The sequence below is a fragment of the Bactrocera oleae genome, chromosome 6, assembly GCF_042242935.1.
Source record: "Bactrocera oleae isolate idBacOlea1 chromosome 6, idBacOlea1, whole genome shotgun sequence".
Classification (NCBI taxonomy): domain Eukaryota; kingdom Metazoa; phylum Arthropoda; class Insecta; order Diptera; family Tephritidae; genus Bactrocera; species Bactrocera oleae.
In genome coordinates, this window is record NC_091540.1 from 58,898,702 (window position 1) to 58,910,902 (window position 12,201).

The window sequence follows — 12,201 nt, forward strand, 5'->3', positions numbered from 1 at the left end:
TCGTTCGTAGTGTATGTCTATATGTGGGCGATACTTAAAAACACTTCCAATTACAAAAAAATATATATAATATAGCAGTAAGCCTCTTTTCTGAATATCAATTGAAATGGCAAAGATGTTTTTTTTAATTTGTCTGTCCATTGTGCAAACAATAACAAGAAAAAGTATTCTTTGAGTATATGGTACATACCTATGTGGATACATACATATGTATATGTGTATCGATTTACTATCACGTAGTTTCTTCTTTGCATAGTTTCAGTATGTCAATAGCCTTAAAATGTATTCCAAATATTGCTCTACGTTCAACTTATATTTGGCATGCCACCCAGACGTTATACATGCAGATAAAGGGTGCCCGTTTTAAAGTTATATAACATAATATTTATTTCAAATGCAAACACTCAAAAGTTAGTGAAAAGTAAATATAAAAAAATATTTTGGCTACATGAGTTCGAAAGTTTTATAGATTTAGTGATTCAGATTAACTTGTGGCATTCGGCTTCTTCAACTTCTTACGAAAACATGTCAGTACAATTTTGCTATTATAACATCGAATATTAGTCACTGTCAGTTGTAAATCCTTTATTAACCTATTTTCTTGATATACCGTCAACCTAGGTGACCAACTGACAAATCCATTTCGATATTTGCTGCATTCTACAAAAGCATTATAAGAATAATGTAATCAGCCGGCTTGCAACGATAACTTTGTACATGTTTATATAAAAAAGATACAAGGGAGCCTTATGAGTTTCTTCAGAATTGTTTCCATTCCAAATATTGTTAAGGCTAAATTAAAGCTAACCGCACAGAACGGTAGTTTTGGAAATAAATTTCTACGGCTATGAATCTTATTAGTGAATATATCGTTATACTGAAAATAAATGTCAAACATATGTGTTAACTTTGACAGCTATGCCTCTAGCAAATGCCTCTAGCAAATGCCTCTAAAAAAACACCCTTCACATTTCTTAATCAATAGTTGGCAACGATCACGTGTGCTTTACACGGCGCATATGCGCATAAAAAATTTTTGTTTTACCTTTCCTTACTGTTACATGTACAGGCATGTACATATAAATATCTGAGTTATTTTCTCAGTTCACAATTTATCTGTAAATGTTTTCACACAATCAGTTTACAGCAAATTAATTTCGAATTCAGAGCAACTACCGGCTCTTCGACGATTGATTTAAAATTGCATGTAGAGAAATGTAAATCTGGTTGAACGATTAAATGTCAACACATTTCTGACAGCTGTTATTAACATTTTACGTAAGTAAAAGAACAAATGAAACCGCAAACCGTTTATTCAATACTAAAGTGATACAAGTATAGCAAGATACAAGGGAAAGTTAAGTGCGGGTGGAACCGAACATTTTATAATCTTTCATATAATATATAATATTAAATATAGGTATTATACGTTGAACTATAGTATATCCAATATTCTACGCTCGGTTAATTTTGCTGAGATATCTTCTATATTGACTGGTATATATGGCATAAGGCCAACCGGAAGTTTGAAAATCTTATATTAAGTAAATGGGAGATTGGCGTAATATTGCCCCGATTTTATCTATTTTTGGCAATTTAACATAATATTAACAGAATAAAATACTCCCTGAGTGTCATTAAGGTACTATGCGAGATATCATGTCATGATGTAAAATCAAGCGGATGTTTGAAAATTCTGCGATATGTTATATGAGGGATAGGGCAAGTCTTAATCCGATTTTACTCATTTCAGACACAAAGATGAAACATTATAAGAAAAATACATCCACTTAATTTTATTGAAAAAGCTCGATTACCCAATATATATGGTATGTAGTAAACCGGAAGTTCGAAAATATTTCGATAAACTATATGGGAGCTAAAGAAAGTATTGACCCGATTTAAGCCATTTTTGACATACTTGCATACTATTATCAGAAAGCGACTCTCTTCGAATTGCAAAAAATATATCTCACAGATTGACCGTTATTTTCGGTAAAAAGTTAGCACCAGGTACTGGGGTCCCCATATTCCGTAACTGGGGCCTTGAATAGTTATGGTCCGATTTTGTAAATTTTTGATTTGTAAAATGTAAAATTGTGCTAGATAGGAAGTAGGGATTTTTAAAATAATTTTAAGTACAAAATTTTATTGAAATTGATCAAGTAGTTCCGGAGATATATGATTTCGACTATTTGTGGGCTGTACTACGTCCGATTTTTCCTTTAAAACCCCCTTGTTTTATAAGTTTTCAATTAATGTCGTTTTATGGACGTGGCAATGGTTTACGCCCATCTACATAAACTTCTTAAGGTGTCAAGGAACATGTGTAACAAGTTTCAGCAAGATAAGTTAATTTTTAGCTAAGTTACAGCTTGCATGGACGGACAGACAGTCACCCGGATTTCAACTCGTCTCTTCATCCTGATCATTTATATATATATAACCCTATATCTAACTCGATTAGTCTTACGTGATACAAACAACCGTTAGGGGAACGAAACTATTATACTCTGTAGCAACATGTTGCGAGAGTATAAAAATGTATGGAATTATTAGGCTGTGGAGTCGATTTTTCTACCTTGAGCAGAGTATATTATGTTTACCACGAAATTTGTAACCCTATAAAGTATATAATCAGCATGACAAGCTTAGTCAATTAAGCGAACTAGTTCTTAGTTTTGAGATAACGATTTGAAATTTTGCACACATGCTTTTCTCCCCAATAATTAAGTAATCGAAATCAATTTCTTCTATGGAAAATTTTTTCATTTACGAGGTATCGGATCATTAAAGCATATAGCTGCCATACAAACTCAACAATGGAAATCAAGTTCTTGTAAGAGATCTTTTGTATTTCAGAAGGGTAGTTAACGTTTTTTCTTGTGAACCTAATTATATTTTTTGAAAATCCTAGATTCGTTTAAGCGCTTACCGCATATCTGCTTGTGAATTTCGAAAACTCGATTTTTTGCTTATATATTGAATGCAGATATGTATATTTGAAAATATTCTCCGAAAATTTTGTCCGAAAAATAGTTTCAAAGAAATGAGCGTCTCTTTCTCAAAACGCTGTTTCCAAAGTCGCCGATGATGCCGATCTACTTGAAATATATACACGAACTTCTTAAATTAGTTGGCAGGTAATGATTGAAGGAATAAGATTTTTGACAATGTCAACTTTTTAAGTATACATTTTCTCACAAAAACCGACCTTTATGCTATTTGGTAACCACCATTTTGTCAAAAATCAAAAGTTTGACTAATCCTTCGATAATTACGTGAATGCATCTATTGTATTATTAAATAATATGAAACCAAAAAATCTCAGCCAGACACCTATTTTCGGAGATGCGCCTGGAAATCATCTACGGGGACGAGGATATCCTAAGTTTTTTAAATTACTTATACTTATCTTTTTTAATTTATTTACATATTTATTTAAAAAAAATTCCTCTCCAAAACAGGCAACAAAACGAGTTTTTTCTGACTTGTAAGTGGGTATAACCCTTAGGCTATATCAAATAATTAATTTTTAAATACAACGAAATCCCTTCAATTAAAAAAAAGTATACCGCTAGAAGGCACGCAAAATTAATTTATGATATCAACAAATGAAAGCAACTATGCTTTCTTGAAATTTTCTTTCACCATTCCCTATTTAGCATATTCAAATTAATTAGCCCTTTATTAAATTGCAAAATATGGAGCACGATGCCAATTTGACATTAGTAATAATGTACCGATTAATATATGGTACACTTGTAGTACATACATATAGTATGTTAAGCTAGCTGCCTATTACTAGTATATACCATTATAAATGTAACAGTAGGAAAAATGGAAGGCAACAAAAACAAGCACTTAAAAAAAGAAGTACAGCTTGCAACTTCTTTTATACAGAATATTTTTCTTATGGTTTGAACCGCGTGGAGCATATCCAAGAAATATAAAAGTTTCTAAGTAATGCCTTCGAAAAATAAAAAATATATAATCCGGAATATTTTTTATCTCAATTCATTATTTTCTTCCCAATATATACAAAGTGACCAAAATTCATACAAATCAATAGATCGTTCCACTTGCAGTTTTTTTTATTTAGAAGCCCTATCGATAGATCGATATTCAGTTTAGAGAACAGTACTGACAGTTCCTGACAACTCGCTCAAATAGGAGTTTGCACTAAATAGATTAACTAAACTGCAATAAAAAATGTATACAAAAAGCTAATAAAAGAAATCATATATTATTATTATAGAGATATTTTTTAAAAAAATTGGATGTGTGTAGCTCAAAGTGTAATTTGTGCGTCCGTTGTAAATAGTTAAAACTATTAATATTTCTTTTTTTTTGCCGAAATTGTGTTCCATAAATTTAATGTTAAATAAAAAAGTATATTGTTCAATGCTTTATTGCAATCAGAAGTTTTGAGTGAGTATATCTAAGTTGGCTAAGATTTCATCTCCAGCAACGTGTTTGATGCATTAAGTTATTTATTTTAAACAAAATGATGAGAATTTATGGATATACGGCTTTTACCAGATTTCATTTGATCTACGACTACTATTAGGAGCAACTCATGAGACAGTTATACTACAGCTATGAATTCTTGTTATATCTTTAAGTTTTCACGATATTGAATCACAATGAATTTGAAAAACATTTAAAGGCATCAAACAATGTCATTGAGCTCACACCGGAGGTGCACATTATTCAGGAATGATTTAAGTCTTAGAATATATTTAAGTCTTAAATAATTCCGAAATTGTTCAATTTTTTTAAAGCCGCAACCTTCCGAATCTATAATTTAATTTATTATATTTCGGTAAATATTTTTACATATATTATAAACACCCTTTTTTTTAATAATAATTATTTTTGTGGCTAAAACCCGTTAAATGCCATAAATAACAATATTCTGCTGCAATAGTTTGTTGTAGCATTAAACTATTTTCCAATTTTAATAAAACACATTAAAGTTTACCCATTAGAAGTGCGCTTCATCCTCCATACAGACTTTATGAGTTTTTTGAATTATAACCTCAATCACCTTACTCATCGTTTCTCACTTGGGTAATATGAGCGCAGTACTAATAACTAACCCAAAGAGGTTGATGAACTCTTAAGATTCGCACGACATAGTTAGGTAAATAGATATTTCCATTTATACAATTATATATATACATATTTATACACACCTACATATACTGCCAGGAAACCGTATTCTGATGGAAAATTTTGTGCTTTTGCAAGGTGCCTCTTTGAAATGCTTGCAAATTAATAAACGAAAGCTAGCAATTTATTTATGGTATATAAGGGGAAATTCGTGCAGGAATGATGTTGTGTGACAATATTGTCAGAGTAAGAGTAAATAAAGCCTAAAATATGAGTTAAATAATGGCAAATAAAAATATTTCCATGAAAAGTTTGGGTTCAAATGAAATGACACCGAAAAATCAACAATCGTACCATTTAACAGTTATTTACTGGAATCGTACAATTCGAAAGTCAAATGGCGGCTGACTTTGGCACCTACATTTTGGCAAAGTCTAGACAAAAATTACATTTTATTGCATTTTTATTTGTGTACAGAAATATGTGTCAGTATTAGAATGGAATATACAGTCACTCAAAAGCCTTCCCGACATGAATTACCAAAGCACATTATATAAGGCAAAGGGTGCCTTGGCTGAAATATTTCAAATAGGTTTAGCAACTAATTCCTTTAGTAAGCTCAACTAGCTTTAAAACATACTAGAGACTTACTTTTATAATTTTTATAATTAAAGCAAATGAAGAGAGATTACACAAACCCTCTTAAGGTAGTGAAAGTTAAAGTAGAGGACAAACGTTTACTTAAGCTTATTTTATACAAATAATTTTAAAAGTACAAATTTTAGTCTTTAAAATGTCATATACTCATCCATATACACATTCATACACATGTTTACATTTCGCCAAAAAAATTGCGTTAAATGAAACCTGGGCGTATGAACAACATTATGCTTGATGTGTGACTTTAAAATTACGCATACGCCATGGGACCCAGTTATTTTTGCGTTGGTGCAGAAAATTAAATAAAAATTGCGATTTTGGGTACATAAAAAAACACAGTTGATTTAGATGAGTTACAGAATATCCCAAATACCTATATACATACATATTTACATGAACTGTACATATTTTTTAGAAACTCGTCTCTTCCTAAGTAATCGTATGAAGAGTATGATAAATATTGGGGCGGCAATGAAAAACAGAATAAGCGCTATCTGCGCATTAAATATCAGTAAATTCCCGTTAGACGTGGTAGCTACATGGATAGCTTTCCACCGAACTGTAAAAAATATAACATTGTAAAGATTTGATTACAAGAATATTTATTCACATATTTAACAATCTTATTTTCGAGGAAAGTGTGTAAATTTTTTACCCTAGGGAAGTTGTAAGACAACTAAAGGTTGCTTATCATTGTAAACATTTTCTGAGACGAGTTGCGACCTTCTTGTAAATTTGTAAATAAACAATATTATAAGACAAAGTGGTACCACAATATATGTATTAAACTTAACAACTATAAAAACAAAAAGCTTGCAAAAAGTTTTTGCATAGGATTGCCACCTGTTTGCAAAAATAAAGTTATACTACAATATATGTGGTGACAGACTAAAGAAGATTAATAGCTATTTCCAAAAAAAAATATTACTGAAGATAGTTGCCACCTAGAATATGTTTAGTGCCATAGAAAATGTTTAGTTAAATAAAATTAAAGAAAAAAGTAATCCAATATTTTAGTGTATCAAACTTCAGAATGTTGAAAAAATTCTCAGAGAAGGCTATAGAAACACCTCAATATGGGTGCCGAACTAAAAAGATTTAAGATATTATATTGCTAAAACAGTTGTCGGAAGAGGGTTGCCATCTTTTTGTCAGTTTGAAGACGACAAAAATTATAAGATAATTAGTACTGAAATGTGAGTGTAAAACTAAAAATTTATTAATAAAGAGTTCAAAAAATATAATTTTTGACGAAATTTTTTGGAATAATGTAATTAGAATATATTGGAAAGCTACAGTATGAGCATCAAACTCAAGCGTTTTAAGAAAGTTTACTGCTAAAAACATTCTCTGAGAAGGGCTGCCACCTTTTTGACTTTTTTGGGACAGAATAAATATATAAGTTATACCATTACCACAACGTGGATGTGTAACTTAAGAGGTTTACGAGAACTTACTGTTACTCGTAAAAGCATTTTCTGGAGGGTTACCATTTGGTTATTAATATTTGAGCCATTAAAATTATTAAGATACTGATTATAAAAATATGCGTACCAAATTTGGTCAGGAAGAACCTGTAAACAACTTTTATTATATGAAACTAAAAAGTTCAAGACGACTGGCAGTTAAAAGAGAAAACATAAAAAATATGTTCCACTTTTTAATTTTTTTTTTTAATGAAATATTGCTATTTACATAAATATTTTGTAATATTGAAATGCAATAAAATGCATTTTAGAAAACTTTGAACAAGTATAACAAACAATATTATTTTTATAGTATGGCAATAGAAAAAATTTATTTTTAAATTAATTAAGTTAATTTTTTTTAAATAAACTATATCTAAAATATTTGGTGATATTTAAGCACTCGATCCGCGTTAAAAATCTCAAATTAAAAGGCCACGTGGTATTCGAATGTATCTCGGTACTTGTGGGATCATCAATTTTTTAGATAACATTATATTCCAAAACAGGTAGAGAAGTAAATAAGCGACTGGCTTTAGTCGTCACTTTGAAGTTACAATGCATGCATACAAAGTAGTCATTGATATGTAGCCAAATTCCTACCGTCCGACGTGTAATTGCGGAAGCTGGAATTGCACGCCTACTTCAAACTGCTTCAAGTCAGGGCTTACTGTACGCGCACGCGCCCGACGCTTGTTCAAAGTTATTCTTTACAAATTCAGCGGCTCCATTCTGTCGCTGCTTAAAAAGACGGCGGAATTTTTAAAATTCATAAGAAATACTTTTCCAACGCCTTGAGCCTTCACTTCGTCTGTTTGTGTCTAAAATTGCCAATAAATGCATTTCGCATTCCCTAAATGAATTGTACTCGCAATAAAAGTAAATATACAGCGAAATTACTAAAAAAAAAGTATTATTCTCTGTAGAATTCCAACGCATTGTTTGCACAATAAATATTATTGTTTGCGTGTGCTCACGCGTTTCGCGGCTATTATTGGGCGATTCATGCTGCTGAATATATTTCCACATACCTATTTACATAATGCTTCGCATATTGAAATGCATGTCGGGCATTTGCATGCCGACTACAGTGCATACTTGCAAAAGAAAAGTTTATTGAAATCTTCGAAAAAACAAAAGTGGAAAAAATGTTTCGTGGCAAGCTGATGCAAATGGAACTTGGACTCTATAAAACACAAACAATACAACAAAAGTAATAGGAACATGGAATGTAGAAAATGCGTATAATGGGGTAATAATTGATTCAAAATCGATAAATGAATAGTTTTAGTATTTATGTATTTGGTTTTGAATAAGGCTATATTATAACAAGTAAGGAAGGTTCGGGTGCCACCGAACATTTTATACTATTGCTAAAAAGCCGGCTAAATACCTTCAGTTGTAGGCGATATTCAGATTTCAACCCATCTTGTCATCGTGATCATTTATATATATATATCCCTATATTTAACTCGATTATTTTTAGGTGATACAAACAACCCTTAGGTCAACAAAATTATTATACTCTATAGCAGCATGTTGCAGGTGCCAATGCTGAGTGTGAGTATGACTTTTTAGAATACTAAGACACTTAATTCATTCTGCTAAAAAGAATACAAGTTTTAACAATAAGTCGGCATTAAATTTAACCTAAAATTTATTTTAATCCTAAATGCTCGCTTTGTCCAATATAATGAAAGTAATCGTGAATAGCAATCCTCATTGTTAACAATCCGCAAAACCTTCATCAAATGCTCTGCTCCTAAACAGTTTTGGTTACTCTACAAATACAAGATTTTTACGCAAAGTTGTCAGCTCGTTGGGCGGGTGGTGGAAATTCCTTGTCTGTTAAACTTTTTGGTCAACAGATAAAAGTTTTAAACTTAAGCAATTAATCTTAAATCTTCTTTCTTCAAGTCATTCAAATTAAAATTCGTTCTTGCAACAATTAGATCATGACAGACAATTTTTGAAAAAAAAATAATAATAATAGTAGGACCAAACCCATCGGAAACGGAAGATAAACTAACAAATATTAAAGGTAAAATAATTTACGGGCGATCCGAGGTCGGGAAAAAGAAAACGGTCTATCCCGATTTCGAGCAAAACTACGAGTTTCATAGAAAAAAGTTATATGGCAATATGGAGAATCTTTACATTGATCTATAACTTTTGTATATAAACTTTTTTCAAATAACCTCAAAATTAATGTGAAATATTCAAATAACCAAGTTTTTGGGTTTTTTATTTTTAACATGTAGACAAAATTTTTTTCTTTCACGAAATTCGGTTAGGCTTGCCTTGCCCGATGTCCCAAATAGACTAATACATAAATTTTGAGGTTATGTGAATAAAGTCTATATACAAAATTATAGATCTTTTCATTACCCTCACAATGTTGCCATATACATTTTTTTGGTAAAAATAGTAGTTTTGTCGGAAATCGAGATAAACCGGTTTTAACCCTTAAAAATTAAACCATGCCTCTCCCCTTTCTTTTCTTGACCACTGATCGCCCATAAATTATTTTACCTTTAATGTTTGTTATTTTATGTTTCATTTTTGATGTGTTTAATACTACAATGAATTTTCTTCATTTTTTAACGTTTTCAAAGGCTTCTGCACTAGTCTAAATTGCGACCTTTACATTTAATGTATTTATGTACTCGCATATATTTGTAATTTATATTTGCGCTTCGAAAACAATTTCAATTAATTAGTTTCAGTGAATAAACATTCAAATGCGGCAACAACACAAAAGGATCAGAGAGAACATGAAAAGGAAGTGAAATGAAATGGAGCACCTAAACCGCAAGCTACCGAACAGCTTGCTTATTCGACATTCTTAAAGTACCTTTATTAACTACATACTGACCAATGTCTCATATACAGATACATACACATACAGGTTGGTTGTGAAGTGTCATCTCTCTCCAAGAAATAGCAGTTCTTATTCTAACATTTTTTTCTCAAGTTGGTACATCTGTCGTGTTTGCGCAGTATTAGATTCTTTGCTTTGAAAGGCTTAAAATCAAAGGAAAGTTATAAACAATTGTTAGAAGTGTATAAGAAGTGTTTAAACGTAGTCATACCAGGCTTGAAGACGATCCACTCGAAGGACTACCAAAAACCGCAACCGCAGCCGAATTCATTGAGCAAGTTCATAATATTGTTAGTGAAGATCCAAGTTTGACCAAGCGTGAAATTGCTAATAGGCGTCTCAGACGAATGAGTACTTCATATTTTACATGGAGAGTTACATATGAAAAAGCTGTTTGGAAAGTTAGTGCTACAAACGTTAGCAATTCAACAAAAACTGGACCGAAAACAAATTTCTCAGAAGAGCTGCCGGAAAGTCATTATAGGGTTGGCATAAAATTATTAGATGATTATTGGAATAAGTGTATTGAAGTTAAGGGAAATTATATTGAATATAAATATATATATTTCGTAACCAAAAAGTACTTTTTCACTTCGAGCGCAGAAACTTTACAACCAAAATGTATATTTAACACAAATAAAATGTGCTTTGACATGGAAATTTACAAATTTCCACGTTCCGGTTTTTTGTATAGTGATACCTTCTACAGAGCATATACAAGCATTTATTTTGGGTCAATTCGTTTACTCTTAAATGACTGTGCGTCTTTATATTTTTATGCTTGGCCATCCGCATGCGCTTTTACTTTCCCAAAGTTGTTTGCTTATCAATGTAAACGTTTGCCGGCCGGTCTACTTGTATCCTTGTTAACGGTTTCACTTTATTCTGTCATTTCAAATTTTGTTGCCTCTTTTGTTGTAAAACTATTCGGCCGTTGTAATTTTATGCTGACAGTGATAAATTGGACGCTCATAAAAAGCTAAAAGCTGTCCAAAGTCATGGACGAAGCAATCAGAACTCAAGTGACTACTTTTTCTTTAAAGAAAGTTAGTAAATTACTCTAAAATTGCTTTTAAATCGATCCAAAAAGGGTAATCTGTTGTTAACTAGAGCTAAGAGCTATACAAAATATACTCTGAAGATCTTCAAGGCACAATCGACATTTCGTTACAGAAAACCTAATCGATATATCTACATATATGAGTTCAAAAAAAAAAATAATTTCTCTTTACTTTCAATATAATTTAGCAGTCTGCAGTTTTAAGTTCGGAAACAACATAGAATAGTTAAGCATTGACTTCTGTCTACAAAAAAGACGAGAAACTGAAACCATTCAACAAACAAACAAAAAAAAACAATATTTTTGATACATTTGTAGAAATTATCAAATAAGCTGACAATGTCAGGGGTTTCAGAGTTCGGCACAAATTTACAATTGCCCTCCTCACGCTTATTAAAAACTTAAAGTCTCTTCGCTTTTCGGTAGAGGATTACGATGCAGACTCTCTACAGATCTCACAAATAATATTGATTTTTCCAAACTAAACGATCACTTTCATCCGAAGTACCCAAAATAAAGTGTTAAGATCATTTGTATTAAGCACTATATGAATTCGAAGGCTCTTTATGGATGTTAGCAGTATAGCTTTCTTCAATACAGCAGACTTTGAAGAGTGGCGAATCGAACAGACAACTGGTATAAATACGACAGACTGTCATTATAAAATAAAAATTAGAGTACGTATAAGAAGCGATTATATCACTTAAATAGAATAGCTGCAAACTTCCTTGGATTAATTGATAATGGTTTGACAAAAGAGCAGAGCTCACATATAGCGAGTAAAGTAAAGTATGGCAAAACGAAGCGCTCTAAACCATCTCAGACAAATAACGACTAATTTTATATGTACATATTTCGTAAGCTCGTAAGGAATTTAGGATTGGTCCAAATAGATCCTTTATGTAGAAAGTTAGCAGGAAGAAGTGAAGGAAAAAAGGAATACTTAGATATGCTCGGCAAGTATTCGAAACAATATCAGCAAGTTGTAGCAGAAAAACGAGCAAACTGTGTCTGCATTG